The sequence below is a fragment of the Dendrobates tinctorius genome, unplaced genomic scaffold (genome assembly GCF_039654945.1).
Source record: "Dendrobates tinctorius isolate UK_male_01 unplaced genomic scaffold, ASM3965494v1 ptg000003l, whole genome shotgun sequence".
In the NCBI taxonomy this organism is placed as follows: Eukaryota; Metazoa; Chordata; class Amphibia; order Anura; family Dendrobatidae; genus Dendrobates; species Dendrobates tinctorius.
The window spans coordinates 2,127,927-2,147,723 of NW_027361671.1; positions in this window are offsets into that span (position 1 = coordinate 2,127,927).

The window sequence follows — 19,797 nt, forward strand, 5'->3', positions numbered from 1 at the left end:
CACGCTTCAACACTCGCATCCCACACAAGACGGTAGTTCAGCAAAGCCACATTGCGGCTCCTTGCTTAGAGAGAAGCAGAGCACCTTTGGTGGCTCCCTGCTTGGAACACGAAACGTGCTGGGAGACGGGTGGAGTTTAGAATACATAAATGAGTGGGAAGAGTAAGTCAGTCAGTCGGAGACTCACTCAGAGAGGAGTGAGGAAAGAAGATCCCTGGGAGAGGGATGGAGGAAGGAGTGCTGCAGCTGCCTCAGTGATCTGAGCCAGCTGGCACGGGAAAGGAAAGAAGGAGGAAGGAAGAGGAGCTCCCGCCCAGACCTGATGTGGCTGCGCAGGTCCCAGAGGCCCCCGTGGGCCCAGAGCCACCATCCGCTCCACCGCGGCCAGCTGCCACCGGCACCGGAGTAGAACCCACACCGCCGGGAGGCACCAGGTATATACCCCGGCCCTCCTAACGGGTTGCCCCCCGAATTCACGTTATCAGAGGCTGGCTTGCGGGAACTTGAAATGGGGCAGTTGGAAGAGTCAGCTGGGGGCACTAGACTGTCGGAAATGGGGAGGTGGAAGAGGTCCTTACTGAGAAGGGTACGGCTGGAACAGGCGAGCACGATTCGGCATCTTCGGGGATTGGAGGAGTCTAGGCCGCTTTGGGATAGTGACCTCGGGATCCCTTGGCTGCCGAGTCCCCACGTAGTCACCTATCAGCGCCAACAAGCTGCGGCATCCCTTGGTGCTAGGCCATGCACCAGAGCAACAGAGCCACCCATCCATGAGGAACCGTTGATGGGTATCGATATGCATCATGGGTTCCCTTTACCACAGCTACAAGACCCTAGGTGGCAATCACACTAGCTGCCACAACCATGCCCTATGGCAAGCAACCAGCAATAAGATGAGGACACCCAAAGCTTCACCCCTGGTAGCAGTTCCAGTCCAGAAACCCCAGGAGGGGACAAACACTAGCCAAGATGCCTCTTCACTTTAACTCTCGTTACCCAGGAGGCTATTTGCACAGTTGTGCTTTGTTTCCTATTTTTGTATCAGTTTTCTATTTTTTGGCGATCATGCTTTAGTTCTGTTTTTTCAGTGTTGCCCAGTTGTATTGGCAGCCTTCACATTTGAACTGTGGAGATCATGAACGCTGAATGGTCCAGAACTGTTATTGTACATAGTTTGCACCTCTTTAGGTGCTCTCTCTTGGTTTTACATAGGACTCTCTTCGTAAAAGAAGACCTACCTCGTTATAGGGACATTTCCGGACACGATGGCCGGACCAGCGTCTACTTTTGCACTTAATGATAACGCTTAATGTTATTTCCTGAATAGAAACTAGAAAGTATTAGTATATGATGAAAATCCTGATGACAGATTTTATGGAAGTATCTTAAGAAAAAGACATAATGAATGTTTACAGAACTTTGAATAAAGATGTTGAGGATGTGAATATAGAATCGAAAAGTACAGGTGATGAACCAGGTATCCATGGTTGTCATCCTATGTCTAGAAGAGGCAGTAGAAAGAGGAAAATGTGAAAGATAGTGGAAAGGAGATGTGTTGCTAGCAAATGTGAATTGATATTGAGTTTGCGTATATAGTACTTTAAATTAGGTAGCATAATTTAAGCTTTAGACAGTTAATTTGTTTGTAACGTTCAAGAAACCATGCCTCCTATATTAGGAAGTTTAGTATAAGACATGTTTCTTCAGCATTACAAAATTTTGTATGTTCCTGTATTGTTAACTCTGTTTAACTTGCAGCCCGCGGATGTTTTGTGTGTGTTTAACAGGGGGGGAATGTGGTGCCCCTGAGGGTTCAGTTGCCACAGAGGTACCTCACCTCCTCCTGAGGTGTGGTACCCCACCATCCAGGTGAGTTGAAGGTTCCTAACCACGCTCCAACACTCGCATCCCACACAACACGGTAGTTCAGCAAAGCCACATTGCGGCTCCCTGCATGGAGTGTATCATAGCACCTTTGGTGGCTCCCTGCTTGGAACATGAAATGTGCTGGGAGGCGGGTAGAGTTTAGAATACATAAAAGAATGGGAAGAGTCAGTCAGTCAGAGAGTCACTCAGAGAGGAGTGAGGAAAGAAGATCCCTGTGAGAGGGATGGAGGAAGGAGTGCTGCAGCTGCCTCAGTGATCTGAGCCAGCTGGCACGGGAAAGGAAAGAAGGAGAAAGACATTGAACTGAAACCTGATCTTCCATGAGAAGGAGAGATTAGTACGGAATGAAGGAGTAAAAGGGAACAGAGGACGTGGGTTAGAGGAGAACCCTGCCTAGAAGTTCTAATCGCAAGTCTGGGGCCCGGTCCCCGAGGTTGTATGGATGCTAATGGTCCTGCAGCAGACACCGGTGGAGTAGTGGGCTGTAAATGCACTACTCCCATCTAAGACTTGGGGGCACAACAGCAACTTGGATAGTGAGCCGGGACTCAGGAGTCCCCGAAGCAGGCTACAGCTGTCTGCTGTACAAGAAGAGTTCTTGGAAACGTCTGTCAGGAGGCACTCCAGTGTAACTCAGTACTAGGAGTACTTCACACTTAAAGGCGCTATAAGGCCTCTTTCACACATCAGGTTTTCGCCGTCAGGCGAGATCCGGCGCTTTTGACAAAAACTGGATCCGGCGAAATGCAATGCCGGATCCGGTTTCCCCCCCATTGACTTGCATTAGAGCCGGATCGAGCCGAATGGCCATGCGTTTCATCCGATTTTCGCCGGATCCGGCAATGTGACGCGATCCGGCGTCTGGAAAAAACGGCTACTGTAACGTTTTTTGTCTCCGGCGAAAAAGCCGGACACGCCGAATCCAGCGTGTCCGGCTTTTTCATACAATGAAAGCCTATGAGCGCCGCAATGCGCCTGATCCGGCGACAGCCGGATCCGGTGGCCGGATCCGTTTTTTTTGGTCTGAGCATGCTCAGTAGCTCTGCCCACAAGACATATAAAAGCAAGACAGTGGGACCCTCAGCCACACCCAACATGCCACCCAAGCCAAGAACCAGGAGCAGGAGAAGGCAGCAGACATCTGCAGCAGCACCATCAGCACCACCCCAAATGGAGCAGCATGCTGAACAACGGGAGGGGAGTCCAGCAGCAGATGAGAGACGGTAATTATCAAATCCCCCATTCCTCCAAACTAGGGCTATGGAATATCAAGATATTCATTGGCCCTTTGTTTCTCTTTATTCAACAGCCGCCCAATAGATGCAGCAGCAGCAGCAATGGCAGCAGCAGGAACACCACCCACAGCCATGGAGTCTGGCCATCAGGAAGACAGCACATCTTCTTCTGGGAGCCCTCCCTCGCATCGTCAGCGTTTGACGGTAAGTTTTTATTTCCAAAATCCATCATCTCTGTAATATATGTCTATTCATTGCCTTTTATTTCAAAACAGGAATCACAAGATGAAGAGGAGCTCCCAGAAGAAGAAGGAAGGGGTGGACAGACACTTGGAGTGGGCTCACAATTGGTAAGTTTTTTGCATCAAACGCAGAAACACAACATCACACTACACACAACACATAGAAAACAATGTTCTGCAGACCACACACAGCAAACAAATGCCTACATCCAAAGACATAACATTTTTTGTTTTCTTCTCTAGTCTTCCCAATCTGGTGCTCGGCCAAGAGGTCCTCGCAGTGCCTCCCAGGGTCGTCGGCGACAGCAACGCGGCGATCACCAGCGTGTAAGTATAAATATTTTTGCTTTGTTTTTTTGCACTTTTTATTTCATTTCTTTTGTGGAGGCTAATTATGTTATTTTTGTCTTTTTCTTTAACAGCCTTCACAGCGTGCTCCCGACTCTGACGGTGAGGATGGAGGAATCGATGTGGACCACCTCATCGATCTCGTCAGAGAAAGGGAGCCGCTCTGGAATATGGCTGACCGCCGCCACGCTGACCTTATCGTTACCCGACGACTCTGGGAGGAAATCTGTTCGCTCCTTGTGGACCGCTGGGAGGACCTCGAAGCTCGGGCCCAGATTAAAGAGCGTAAGTATATACAGTACCGGTTGCTTGATTTAAACCAGTGTTTCCCGAACTCCAGTCCTCGTGGTCCCCACGGATCATGTGTTCAGGATTTCTATTTACTTTGGAAATCCTGAAAACATGACCCCTGGGGACCATGAGGACTGGAGTTTGGGAAACACTGATGTTGTATACTAACCACTTTGTCCTTTCTCGTTTCAGGGGAGAGAATTGTGAAGCGGTGGCGGTCTGTGAGGGATCGTTTCAAGAAGGAGTTCAATAAAGAGATGCGGGCCCCGAGTGGATCTGGAGGACGCAGGAGCAAGTACAAGTACGCACGAGCCCTGTCGTTCCTCCGGGATACAATGCTCACCAGAAGGTAAATATTACACACCACATGTGACAAAAAAATGTTTAGATGTAACTTTTTTTTTGCAGCCAGGGCCATACCATGTCACTATTTTAATTGTTTTTTTTTCTCTTTATTCCACAGCACGGTGAGCAGCACTCGGGAGCCTGCATGATTGGACCCTTCTGAGGCGATCCCTGAGGAGACCGGCACCGAGGGACACTTCGACCGCCCCGGTACATCTGCACCTTCCCAGCCTTCCCACACATTCGACCCATCTGTCCCATCCACCAGCACAGGAGCATCGTGGCCGCCTACATTACATGAAGCTGCTGGTGAGATCGCTTTCCCTTTACCCCACCCTTCTGCCCCTGCCACCTCTAGTACACCTGCGGGTACTGGGCGGCAGCGGCAGAGGGGTCAGGAAAAGAGTTATGCGCCAGAGTTCTTGCATCTGAATGCATCTTTCCAGAACTGTCTAAAAGCCTTGTCAGAGCAAATCTCCGCAGGCTTTCAGCAGATCAACTCCAGCATTCTGGAGGTGAAGACACTTCTGCAAACCATGCATTCAGAAGCAAGATCTTCGCCAAACCACACCTTTTTCAGGTCTGTTGTGGAGCGCATGGCAACACTATCTCCTACCCAGCAGATGCATGTAATGCATTCGTGCCACGGTGCTCTACAGCAGGTTACCTCCCAACCTCCACCTCCCACCACTGTAGTTCCTCCACCTGCACCCCCTCCAGCCACTTTCCATCCTCCCCCTCCTATTACATCTGCACCCCCTCCAGCCACTTTCCATCCTCCCCCTCCTATTACATACCAGCAACCTCCCCAGTACCAGCAACCTCCCCAGTACCAGCAACCTCCCCACTTCCAGCAACCTGCCCCGTACCAAACTCCTTCCCCGTACCAAACTCCTTCCCCATACAACTTTCCATCAACATCATCTGCTCCTACAGTCCCTGCCCAATCCTCCACTCCACCGCCCACCACCTCTTCTGCCTCCCACATGTCCACCCATTCTGTAGCTTTTTCCACACCATCACCTCTAACTGTTCCTTCCCCACCACGATCCCAGTCCTCTCTCCACACTCCCATTGTCGAAGTGTCCCGCAGCCCCTCCAGCAGTATTTCCACCCCACACTACACAGATTTATGATGTGTTTTGTAATAAAAATGCCCAGTTGGTTTCAAACCTTTATTAAAAAAGTTTTTTTAACTTTAAAAACAGTTTACAAAAAAAAAATATTTTAAATAAAAGTTAAATTATTGTTTACACTGGTTGTCTGTCATTTCTTTCTGTGGCGAAATATGTTTAAAAAAAAGGTTAAATACAGGGTATTTAAAAGGTAAAAAGGTATTCAAAACCAGGTATATAACTGTGGGTAAATTTTAGCTTTTTGCCACAGTTGTGTTCCTGGTTGTGTTTGAAGCAAAGTATTTCACCTAAAAAGTTGTGTTTATTGTTGGTGATTTCCTAACAATGTACACAACTTTTGTTAAAAGGTGAAATACTTTGCATAAAACACAACCAGGTACACACCTGTGGCCTAAAGCTAAAAATAGAGACCATGACAAGATAGCCAACTTTGGTTGGCAAAGGTATATACTGTTGGTACAGAAGGTACACAAGTTTGGTTAGGGCACAAATCTTTCACACTCTGTCATCCTGCCAGTGTACTCTGCCTTGAGGTGACATAAAGTATAGTGCAAAATTGTCCCTCATTACTGAAACCGTCACAGAACTTCTAGTGGTAATGTCATGGTAATCTTGCAAGGTGGTTTCTTCAGAGGTGTCCTCAATGGAAATGGGTTCCTTGCAGATAACAAAATTGTGGAGTACCACGCAAGCTTTGATCACCTCATCAACAGTTTCTGTCTTGAGGTTGATCGCAGTCAATAGGACCCGCCATTTGGCTGTCAGAATACCAAAGGTACATTCAACCATTCTTCTTGCTCTTGTGAGGCGGTAATTAAAAATGCGTTTTGGTCTTGTCAATCCTCTGCTAGAGTACGGTTTCAAAAGGTGTTCTGACAGCTGGAAGGCTTCATCCCCTACACAGACAAATGGCATAGGTGGACCAGATGTTTGCGGCAGCGGTCTAGGTGGTGGGAACTGGAAGGTGTTTCCATACAGTTTACGCCCCATGGCAGACAGTTTGAAAACTTGAGAGTCATTGGAGCGGCCATAGGCCCCAATATCAACAGCAATAAATTTGTATTCCGCGTCAGCGATGGCCATGAGGACAATTGAAAAATATTTCTTGTAATTGAAATATTCCGATCCCGATCCAGCTGGCTTTACAATGCGGATATGTTTCCCGTCCACAGCGCCCAAGCAGTTGGGAAACTGACATATCTGTTGAAACTTGTCAGCAATTTCAATCCACCTCTCTGTTGTGGGCTCTGGTAAAAACTCTTCAGCTAAGGAGTCCCACAGTGCACGGCATGTGTACTTCACTATTCCAGATATGGTGGAAATCCCGAGTCTGTACTGGAAATGCAGTGACGAAAGGGATTCTCCAGTTGCAAGAAATCTGTGGGGAATTAAAAAACAATAAATTAGTTTTAAATCACAGCATTACATACCAAAACTCAGCTATAACACTTGGAGATACAAACTACCACCAACAAGATTGCAGTGAAAGTGTGCTCTGATGCGATCACATCCAATAAATGTGGCTTACCTTAAAGTCACCATCAGACGCTCTGCGGGTGAAACAGAGAAGCGGCAATAGGTGTCTGCTTTTCTTATGAGGTGTGCAATGCGCTCCACCAAGTAATCAAAATTCTCCATTTTCATCCGAACATATCCAAAAAATTTATCCGGGTTTCGTCGAAGGTCCATGCAGAGTGTAGAATAGACCCCACGCGTCATTCTCTTGGCTGTGATGGGGTGGATCCACAAACGTCGTCTACGATGCCTGATGCGCTGCTGTCTCGCTCTCTCCTTCTCCAGAACAATCACCCTCAAACGATTCGCCTCCGCTATAAAATCCGCCAAATTCTTCAAAATATTTCCAATCACAACATCCATCTTCGCCAGTAACTTGCTCTTCTCTCCAACCTGCACTTTCTCCTCTACAACCTGTCAAAGAAGGGCTGTAGGAACACGCTATATATAGTTTTCCAGTAGCCAATCCCGTTCGGAAGGCCACAAGGGTCAATTTTAAAAACCGGATCCGGCGTAATCCGTCGAAAAACGGATGAACCGGATGAGACGGATCCGGTTTTGTCTGTCAAGAAAAAGACGGATCCGGCAGAAAACCGGATCCGGCATATCAGGTTTTACAAAACATTTGCCGGATCCGGCGTTCTGGCACGACGCCGGATCGCGCCTGACGCTGAAAACCTGATGTGTGAAAGTAGCCTAAGAGGAGACGTTCAGAAAGGCACATGTTGGCAGAGTGTTGGAAGGGAGCATTCCATCTGGCCTGGAGGTTGATTGAGTCCCTGACCCGGAGGACACGGCACGGAGGCGGGCACCGGTGTGTACCACAGACTGTGAGTAAAGCTTTGGAACTACAAGCCTCGGTGTCCTCTATTCATTCCTGCACCAACACACCTGGTACCGCTACATCTGGGCACCAGCTTCTACATTGCCCACGCATCTCAGCTACCCCTACATCCACACTGTCCTGGGACTACAGCTCCACCTGTGGGGAGCTTCACCATCTTGGCTGCAACACACCACCAGTCCCAGAGGATCTGCATGCAGCGTCGGCTTAACATCTCCCTTGCCGAACACCACAGGTGGCGTCACGAACTATTCATCAATTCTATTTCATTGTTCTGTCACCCCCTTTTTGCCATGGAGTGCCAGGGCCACAGACCGGGTCACAGCTTCCGTGACAACTCCCATTGAGATCAACGGGCCCGGTGCCGAGTACCCCAATAGCCCCTGGCCGGGCGCCCCATTCTGGAGTCACGAACAGGATGACGAGACCCGATGCCATCGGGTTCTGTGTGCCTAGGATTTGTTGGACTTAAAACTTTTGAGAATGTGCAGAAGACCCAATTTGATAGACTGTGAAATGAATACTAAAAATGGCCGACAGCCTGGAGAAGGGCTTGATCATAGGGGTGGTCCTAAGAAAAGAGCGCGGACTGTCCTGGGCCTCCCCTGTCTAAACTTCTAGGCAACAGCAACAAGGCCCACCCCCGAGGGGTTTGTATACTGGCTTGGTGTGGAGGAGCTGGAAGACGCCGCTCCAAGAAGGAGGAGCGGAAGCCAGTGGCGGGAAAAGAGCCAAGACAGGAAGAACGCCAGAACACCATGATGGAAGAAGAGGGAAGGAGGCCTGCGGAGCGCGGGGAGGTTAGGCTGGATCTCCCCAGCGCCATGGCTGAAGGCTCGGACCCTGCTTCTAGGATGAATCGACGGCAGCTGGAGGAGATTGCCCGCCTGACCCAATGTTTGCAGCTGAGGCAGGAGGCCTTGTGGAGGCTGAACTGGCAGCACGCCCGGGAGGGGCCTACACCTGCGGTAACCGCCGCTGCTGCACCGGAACTTCCCCAGGCAGATTCCATGGAGCCTGCAGCCGCCATCACACCACCGGCAGCATCCGGAGCCCCTTCACTGCTGCCACAGGAGGAATTGTATGAGGCCTCGGGAGCTGAAGCGGAGGAAGAGGAGCTCCCGCCCAGACCTGATGCGGCTGCGCAGGTCCCAGAGGGCCCCGTGGGCCCAGAGCCACCATCCGCTCCACCGCGGCCAGCTGCCACCGGCCAGCTCCCACCGGCACCGGAGTAGAACCCACACCGCCGGGAGGCACCAGGTATATACCCCGGCCCTCCTAACGGGTTGCCCCCCGAATTCACGTTATCAGAGGCTGGCTTGCAGGAACTTGAAATGGGGCAGTTGGAAGAGTCAGCTGGGGGCACTAGACTGTCGGAAATGGGGAGGTGGAAGAGGTCCTTACTGAGAAGGGTACGGCTGGAACAGGCGAGCACGATTCGGCATCTTCGGGGATTGGAGGAGTCTAGGCCGCTTTGGGATAGTGACCTCGGGATCCCTTGGCTGCCGAGTCCCCACATAGTCACCTATCAGCGCCAACAAGCTGCGGCATCCCTTGGTGCTAGGCCATGCACCAGAGCAACAGAGCCACCCATCCATGAGGAACAGTTGATGGGTATCGATATGCATCATGGGTTCCCTTTACCACAGCTACAAGACCCTAGGCGGCAATCACACCAGCTGCCACAACCATGCCCTATGGCAAGCAACCAGCAATAAGATGAGGACACCCAAAGCTTCACCCCTGGTAGCAGTTCCAGTCCAGAAACCCCAGGAGGGGACAAACACTAGCCAAGATGCCTCTTCACTTTAACTCTCGTTACCCAGGAGGCTATTTGCACAGTTGTGCTTTGTTTCCTATTTTTGTATCAGTTTTCTATTTTTTGGCGATCATGCTTTAGTTCTGTTTTTTCAGTGTTGCCCAGTTGTATTGGCAGCCTTCACATTTGAACTGTGGAGATCATGAACGCTGAATGGTCCAGAACTGTTATTGTACATAGTTTGCACCTCTTTAGGTGCTCTCTCTTGGTTTTACATAGGACTCTCTTCGTAAAAGAAGACCTACCTCGTTATAGGGACATTTCCGGACACGATGGCCGGACCAGCGTCTACTTTTGCACTTAATGATAACGCTTAATGTTATTTCCTGAATAGAAACTAGAAAGTATTAGTATATGATGAAAATCCTGATGACAGATTTTATGGAAGTATCTTAAGAAAAAGACATAGTGAATGTTTACAGAACTTTGAATAAAGATGTTGAGGATGTGAATATAGAATCGAAAAGTACAGGTGATGAACCAGGTATCCATGGTTGTCATCCTATGTCTAGAAGAGGCAGTAGAAAGAGGAAAATGTGAAAGATAGTGGAAAGGAGATGTGTTGCTAGCAAATGTGAATTGATATTGAGTTTGCGTATATAGCACTTTAAATTAGGTAGCATAATTTAAGCTTTAGACAGTTAATTTGTTTGTAACGTTCAAGAAACCATGCCTCCTATATTAGGAAGTTTAGTATAAGACATGTTTCTTCAGCATTACAAAATTTGTATGTTCCTGTATTGTTAACTCTGTTTAACTTGCAGCCCGCGGATGTTTTGTGTGTGTTTAACAGGGGGGAATGTGGTGCCCCTGAGGGTTCAGTTGCCACAGAGGTACCTCACCTCCTCCTGAGGTGTGGTACCCCACCATCCAGGTGAGTTGGAGGTTCCTAACCACGCTCCAACACTCGCATCCCACACAACACGGTAGTTCTGCAAAGCCACATTGCGGCTCCCTGCTTGGAGTGTATCATAGCACCTTTGGTGGCTCCCTGCTTGGAACATGAAATGTGCTGGAAGGCGGGTAGAGTTTAGAATACATAAAAGAGTAGGAAGAGTCAGTCAGAGAGTCACTCAGAGAGGAGTTAGGAAAGAAGATCCCTGTGTGAGAGATGGTGGAAGGAGTGCTGCAGCTGCCTCAGTGATCTGAGCCAGCTGGCACGGGAAAGGAAAGAAGGAGAAAGACATTGAACTGAAACCTGATCTTCCATGAGAAGGAGAGATTAGTACGGAATGAAGGAGTAAAAGGGAACAGAGGACGTGGGTTAGAGGAGAACCCTGCCTAGAAGTTCTAAGCGCAAGTCCGGGGCCCGGTCCCTGAGGTTGTATGGATGCTAATGGTCCTGCAGCAGACACCGGTGGAGTAGTGGGCTGTAAATGCACTACTCCCATCTAAGACTTGGGGGCACAACAGCAACTTGGATAGTGAGCCGGGACTCAGGAGTCCCCAAAGCAGGCTACAGCTGTCTGCTGTACAAGAAAAGTTCTTGGAAACGTCTGTCCGGAGGCACTCCAGTGTAACTCAGTACTAGGAGTACTTCACACTTAAAGGCGCTATAAGAGGAGACGTTCAGAAAGGCACATGTTGGCGGAGTGTTGGAAGGGAGCATTCCATCTGGCCTGGAGGTTGATTGAGTCCCTGACCCGGAGGACACGGCACGGAGGCGGGCACCGGTGTGTACCACAGACTGTGAGTAAAGCTTTGTAACTACAAGCCTCGGTGTCCTCCATTCATTCCTGCGCCAACACACCTGGTACCGCTACATCTGGGCACCAGCTCCTACATTGCCCGCGCCTCTCAGCTACCCCTACATCCACACTGCCCTGGGACTACAGCTCCACCTGTGGGGAGCTTCACCATCTTGGCTGCAACACACCACCAGTCCCAGAGGATCTGCATGCAGCGTCGGCTTAACATCTCCCTTGCCGAACACCACAGGTGGCGTCACAAACTATTCATCAATTCTATTTCATTGTTCTTTCACCCCCTTTTTGCCATGGAGTGCCAGGGCCACGGACCGGGTCACAGCTTCCGTGACAACTCCCATTGAGATCAATGGGCCCGGTGCCGAGTACCCCGATAGCCCCTGGTCGGGCGCCCCATTAGCCTCAAAGTCATAAAGAGGTTGAACTTCATTGCATTCTCTTCAAGATCACTTTCAGCTCTGTCCTCTCCAATTTTGCTTATTCCTTTCTTCACCAGTGTCAGGACTCAAACCCAGCAGCTCTTGTGCACCAGGCAGCAGCTCTTCCCTCTGAGCTATTCAGCTCACAGGACAGTTGCTTGCTAACCCAGGTACTTGCACTTGTGTTGTTCCTGATTGTCTCCACCCTGAGTTCCTGATTGGCTCAACTCTGTTATCTCCTGATTGAACACCCTACTTAAACCTGGCAGTGCACTTCCTTTCTTGCAAGATTATTGAGCTCCCAGCCTTTAGTTAAAGGGAATCTGTCACCCTTTTTTTTTACTATCAGCTACCAGCATTGACATCAGGGGCTTATCTACAGCATTCTGTAATGCTGTAGATAAGCCCACGATGTAAACTGAAAGATAAGAAAAACACATTAGATTATACTCATCGAAGGGGACGGTCCGGTCCAATGGGTGTCGCGGCCCAGTCTGACGCCTCCCATCTTCATATGATGCCGTCCTCTTCTTCCCTTCCTGTCATGGCTCCGGCGCAGATGCACTGCTCTGCCCTGTTGAGGTCAGAGCAGAATGCTGCAGTGCGCAGGTGCCTGACATCTCCCGACGCCTGCGCACTGCAGGACTAACATGAGTGTACATTAGGGTGACCGGATCTCATATGGGGGGGAAAAAATGTCAGAATCTTGTTCGTCTGGACCCCACAAAACGATTCCCCTTTCCAGATATTGAGAGAGCGAAAATTTGAGCTCGATCAAACGACGTTAACCCGTGCCGCTCGTCGCTCAAAGTTTGAAAAAATCCAAATTGAGGTATTTTAAGATTTAGGTATTTTGCATAGTCTGTTAGACTACAAATAATGTGACAACAACATTGCAGAAATAGCCCTGACCAAATTTTCGAACCATTTGTGGTATTTGAATGCAGAGTTGGTGGGATTGTCGTTTTTTGATCCCACCATTACAGACAATGAAAAGTTGTTAATGGCTAATAAATTGCTCAGTAGCACAGATGAACCATCAGAGCACGCTAACCTACATGAGTTGATAATTTTACATAGTTATCTAATCTATTCTAGAGCTTTTGTTAAAGTAGTTTTTGAAACGTCAGAATATAATGCTCGGCATTTGCTTACAACTTGCAGGACATTGCTTTTGTTCTTCATCTTTTGTCAGAAGGTCGTTAAAGTTGGTTACTTCCTACCTCTTTTAATTTTTCTTTCCTAACTTTTGGATTTACAACCCTAGCGTGCTCTGATGGTTCATCTGTGCTACTGAGCAATTTATTAGCCATTAACAACTTTTCATTGTCTGTAATGGTGGGATCAAAAAACGATAATCCCACCAACTCTGCATTCAAATACCACAAATGGTTCGAAAATTTGGTCAGGGCTATTTCTGCAATGTTGTTGTCACATTCTTTATAGTCTAACAGACTATGCAAAATACCTAAATCTTAAAATACCTCAATTTGGATTTTTTCAAACTTTGAGCGACGAGCGGCACGGGTTAACGTCGTTTGATCGAGCTCAAATTTTGGCTATCTCAATATCTGGAAAGGGGAATCGTTTTGTGGGGTCCAGACGGACAAAATTCCGACATCGATTTTTTGCGGTCACCCTAGTGTACATTAATGAGATTAAAAAAAAAATTAAATTTAACAAATGACTGCAATGAAACAAAGAGTGAAAAATTTAAAGGGGTCTGATGTTACGTGCACGCTGCTAGGTTCAGATAGGGGCGGAACAGGTCTCATGAATTCTTTGGAACTTTGGGGGAACCATTACTCAGGGTGACCATGTACTGCAGCAGACAGGACAAGATGAATCCACTTGCTCACACAGATACAACTAATAGAGTCCTCATGAACAGCGCATTCAGTACAATTCAAGTCTATTAAGCACAGGCTTTATAACAGTACAGCTGCTTCATAGAGGCACACTAACAGTCTCTTTTGTTTGTACAGTCTTGATTTGTGCTGAACTGTGCTAAGGCACAACAGTACACAACATTTCTTCTAGCACAGTGAGATGGAGAAGGGGGGAGGGCTTGCTGAGGGAGATTATAATAGTGAACATGCAAATCCCCTTAAAAAACAGTTTAATTATATCAATGTTAAAAAATACCTTCCCAGTGAATTATTGGCAAATGCCACAATGACAAAAAAGACCTAATCTGAAACGCTGCACAGCCCTATAATACAGCCTATCTGATACCTGCCTGACCGTGGAGGTTGGCATCCTAAATGTACGATAATACTGGCGCCCCCACTCAACGAGGGCTGTCCCTCACTTCCCTAACAATCCCTAATGTGACAGGAGGGAAAACAATGTCCAGATAGTGCAGGAATTAAAAAATCAAAATGACCTAGGACTAGTGCAGGATCCCAGACAAATGTTATACAAATTAAAAATCCATTACATCCACATCATGATACCTTGTGACCCATAATATGCTTACAAGGCATAATAATAAGTACAACTAGTCCCACTTGAGGGGCATACAATTAGATAACCTGGAATCAAAAAAATGGTCACTTATCATGTATGTAGAGAGCCCCGATGCGTTTCTACGCCGTAGCGGTTCATCAGGAGGTATAGCTGATACTGTCAATTTTCATGCCTGATACCAAGATGCTGCTTGATGGTATCAGGGGTCAGGAAAAGCTGGATTTAAATAACCACCTTGATTACTCAATGCCACAGTAGGCGCCACCCACCCTATCTGGTGGTCAAATCAATAGGAAGAAGCAGATGTACAAGCACCAATATGTAAATATCCATAATCAACTCACGTGGACTGACGCAGCTATGTGTCACGTCGCCGTCAGACTCGGGGCCGGCTGTTCCGCTCTCAGTCACTAGGAGGCGACGGACTGTCACGCCGCCCTCGGGCTTGGGGCCTGCTGTCCAGGCCTCGGCCACCAGGAGACGCCGGACTGACATGTCGTCGTCGATCTCGGGGCCTGCTGTTCCGCCCTCAACCACTAGGAGGCGCCGTGGCTCGCGCCCGAGTGAGGGCGGCAACAATGAAAGGGCTTCTGCGCAGGCGTCTACTGGACGCAGACTCCGCTCCTCTGTCAGTCATGAAGGGGCTGGTGCATCATCATCAGGTCTGGTCCTGGGGGTGGTCCTGATGACATCACCAGCCTGGGAGCCTGTGAGGGACGACCTGATCCCTCAAATACCTTGGGACTGGGCTTGCAAGCCGCCGGATATATTCTTGGCTCCCCTACGTGTTACTTGTGATTGCCTATCGTTAACTCCGACCTCAGCCTGAACTTCTGACTACTCTGTTGCCTGCCGTTTTTGTACCTTGCATTTCTCCCGATTACTGACGCTGACAATGGCCTGGATTCCTGACCCCCTCTACTGCCTGATGATTTTGTACCTCCACTACTCTCCCGGTTTTTGACCTCTGCCTGGACTCTCGACTCTGCCTCTGCCTGCCGTTTCTGTACCTCCACTGCTCGCCTGGTTTCCGACTCCATTTTTGGCTCCCTTCCTGCTTTTCTATTGCGACCGTTCTGCTCTGGCACTCTGCTCCTGTTCAGACAGCGCTTCCTGGGCTCTGCAGTAAATCCAGATCCCTGTATAGGGGTAAAGGGTGTCGGTGCTACTCGGGGCGCTGCCTGTCTGCAGCCCAGACTTGCAGACGGACGCGACATTATATCCGGCCCAAATAAAACTGTCTCTTGTGTGTGTATATATATATACACTCACTGGCCACTTTATTAGGTACACCTGTCCAACTGTGTGTTAAGACTTAATTTCTAATCAGCCAATCACATGGCGGCAACTCAGTGCATTTAGGCATGTAGACATGGTCAAGACAATCTCCTGCAGTTCAAACCGAGCATCAGTATGGGGAAGAAAGGTGATTTGAGTGCCTTTGAACGTGGCATGATTGTTGGTGCCAGAAGGGCTGGTCTGAGAATTTCAGAAACTGCTGATCTACTGGGATTTTCACGCACAACCATCTCTAGGGTTTACAGAGAATGGTCCGAAAAAGAAAAAAAATCCAGTGAGCGGCAGTTCTGTGGCTGGAAATGCCATGTTGATGCCAGAGGTCAGAGGAGAATGGGAAGACTGGTTCGAGCTGATAGAAAGGCAACAGTGACTCAAATTGCCACCCGTTACAACCAAGGTAGGCAGAAGAGCATCTCTGAACGCACAGTGCGTCGAACTTTGAGGCAGATGGGCTACAGCAGCAGAAGACCACACTGGGTACCACTCCTCTCAGCTAAGAACAGGAAACTGAGGCTAAAATTTGCACAAGCTCATCGAAATTGGACAGTAGAAGATTGGAAAAACGTTGCCTGGTCTGATGAGTCTCGATTTCTGCTGCGACATTCGGATGGTAGGGTCAGAATTTGGCGTAAACAACATGAAAGCATGGATCCATCCTGCCTTGTATCAACGGTTCAGGCTGGTGGTGGTGGTGTCATGGTGTGGGGAATTTTTTCTGGGCACTCTTTGGGCCCCTTGGTACCAATTGAGCATCGTTGCAACGCCACAGCCTACCTGAGTATTGTTGCTGACCATGTCCATCCCTTTATGACCACAATGTACCCAACATCTGATGGCTACTTTCAGCAGGATAATGCGCCATGTCATAAAGCTCGAATCATCTCAGATTGGTTTCTTGAACATGACAATGAGTTTACTGTACTCAAATGGCCTCCTCAGTCACCAGATCTCAATCCAATAGAGCATCTTTGGGATGTGGTGGAACGGGAGATTCGCATCAGGGATGTGCAGCCGACAAATCTGCGCCAACTGTGTGATGCCATCATGTCAATATGGTCCAAAATCTCTGAGGAATGCTTCCAGCACCTTGTTGAATCTCTGCCACGAAGAATTGAGGCAGTTCTGAAGGCAAAAGGGGGTCCAACCCCTTACTAGCATGGTGTACCTAATAAAGTGGCCAGTGAGTGTATATATATATATATATATATCACACCTATATAAAGACAGTTGCTCTGAATTTTTTTTTCTTTCCTCTCTTGCCTGAGCTGATTGTTGGCCTAAAACACCTGTTACTAAGCCTCAGTATACAGCCTGGAGGATCAGTCTCACCTTCCTGCTCGAGCATGCTGCAGTTAGGAGTCTCCAGGGACAAAGCTGAACGTCAGAGATCCGTACCCCGGGAACATCAGCCTCTGAGCAGCTCTGGCTATGGTTGCGCAGAGGCTCAGGTATTGCCCGCAGATGCGGCCAAAGTTTTACTACCTATTTCGTTGTATTTTGGTCAGGATTCTCTGTGTTTAAAAGCCTATGTCGATAGCGGGTCTGAAGGGAATTTTATGGACTCTTTTGCTGCTAAAAAACTTGGTGTCCCACTACTGAAACTTAATATTCCAATTAAAACCACGGCTATTAATGGCACATCCATTATTCAGGAGGGGGTTAAATTTGTTACTGCTAAGATAACTATGTCAGTAGGAGCATTACATACTGAGCTTATTTCCTTTTTTGTGTTGGACAATCTATCTTCTGCAGTCATTTTGGGGATGCCGTGTCTACATCAACATAACCCTGTCATCGACTGGCACCTGGGTGATGTGGTGCGCTGGAGTTCGCAATGCCAGGATAATTGCATGTCTGTAGCAGTAAATCAAACCAAGCTAAAAAAAACACCCCTTCATACCGTTTGCTCTCAGGGATTATGGAGATGTCTTTTCCGTTATAGAGTCTGAGAAACTACCACGCCACAGAGAGTATGATTGTCCTATAAACCTAATTCCAGATGCCCGTCTTCCAAAAGGGAGAATATTTAATCTCTCTGGTCCAGAGCGTCAGGCCATGAATGAGTACATAGCGGATAACTTAAGAAAGGGGTTCATTAGACCATCTATTTCACCAGTTGGAGCTGGGTTCTTCTTTGTAGAGAAGAAAGATGGTGGTCTCAGACCCTGCATTGACTACCGGGAATTAAACGCAATCACTATAAAGAACCAGTACCCGCTTCCACTCATCCCTGATCTTTTTAATCAGCTAATTGGAGCCCGTTGGTTTACTAAACTTGACCTCCGGGGGGCATACAATCTAATCCGCATAAGAGACGGCGATGAGTGGAAGACAGCGTTTAATACACCTCTTGGTCACTTTGAGTACCTAGTAATGCCTTTCGGACTCAGTAATGCTCCTGCAGTGTTTCAGCACTTTGTTAACGATATTTTCAGGGACATCTGTGGTGTGTATGTCGTTGTGTACTTGGATGACATTTTGATTTACTCCACTGACCCTGTGACACATGCTCAACACGTCCGTTCAGTACTGCAGAGACTGCGGGAGAACTCCTTGTTTGCTAAGTTGGAGAAATGTGTCTTTTTCGCTGAGGAGGTACAATTTTTGGGGTACATGGTCTCAGGCAGGGGGTTCCGCATGGATCCTGCCAAGATCCAACCTATTAAGGCGTGGGTGCAACCCAAATCGCTGAAAGCACTGCAGCGATTTTTGGGATTTGCCAATTACTACCGTAAGTTTATCAGGAGTTTCTCTGAGATTGCCAAGCCACTCACAGATCTAACCCGGAAGGGGGCGGACGTGGCCAACTGGAATCCCGAGGCCATTCAAGCATTTTCTACGTTAAAAGAGTGCTTTGTGGCCAACCCGGTTTTAGTACAACCTGACTTAGACCGCCCATTTATTGTGGAGGTGGATGCCTCCGAAGTCGGAGTGGGAGCAGTGCTATCGCAAGGCACTGCAGCCCTCACTCAGCTGCGCCCATGTGCTTTTTTTTCCCGAAAGTTCTCTGCCACAGAGAAGAACTATGATATTGGTAATCGGGAATTACTAGCAATCAAATGGGCCTTCGAGGAATGGCGTCACTTTCTCGAAGGCGCCAAACACAAGGTCACCGTCATTACAGACCACAAAAACCTGACCTACCTGGAGTCAGCTGGAATTCAGTCTTTTAGCTGACTAGGAGCAGGCCAGGTGGGCCTTGTTCTTTCCAAGGTTCGATTTTTTTAATCACCTTTCGCCCTGGTACGAAAAATGTGAGGGCCGATGCCCTCTCTCGCAGTTTTTACCCCACACAAGCCGAAGACTGTGAACTCGTTCCGATATTAGCCAATGGGATCGTCGTGTCGGCAGTTTCCTTGGACCTTCTGGAGGAGATCCGTAGGTCTCCGGAACGAGCTCCGGACACTACACCTCCCCAAAAATTGTTGGTTCCGAATGCCTTTCGCCTTCAAGTTCTTAAAGAGTCACATGACTCTGTTCTGGCAGGCCATCCTGGGCTCAATAATACCACCAGGTTGGTAACTAGGAACTTTTGGTGGCCGACGGTGGTCAAGGACTGTAAGAACTATGTTTGAGCATGTGAAGTCTGTGCCCGCGCCAAATCCCCCCATAATCGCCCTGATGGCTGGCTTCAGTCCTTGCCCACCCCTGAGAGTCCATGGACCCACATCTCCATGGACTTCATTACAGACCTGCCGACCTCAGATGGGAAAACATGTATCTGGGTGGTGGTAGACAGGTTCAGCAAACAGTGCCATTTTATTCCCCTGTCTGGCTTACCTAACTCCGAAACCTTGAGCAAATTGTTCCTTGTGCACATTGTACGTCTTCATGGCATTCCGTCAAATATTGTGTCCGACAGAGGTACCCAGTTCGTCTCAAAATTCTGGAGGGCGTTCTGTAAACGCATCGGTGTTGAGTTATCCTTCTCCTCGGCCTACCACCCCGAAACCAATGGGCAAACCGAACGTGCTAATCAAGCTCTGGAGCAATACCTCCGTTGTTACGTGTCAGGACACCAGTCCGATTGGGTAGAACATCTGCCATTGGCTGAGTTTGCCTTAAATAATCGCTACCAGGACTCCATTAAAACTACCCCTTTTTTTTGTAACCTTGGATTGCATCCGCGCTTTGGGTCGTTCTCGGCTAGGATGTCGGAGCTCCCTGGGGTAGAGAAAAACATACATCGCTTGAAAACAATATGGTCTGAAGTAAATACGAATTTGAAAGGGGCTCAGGTTA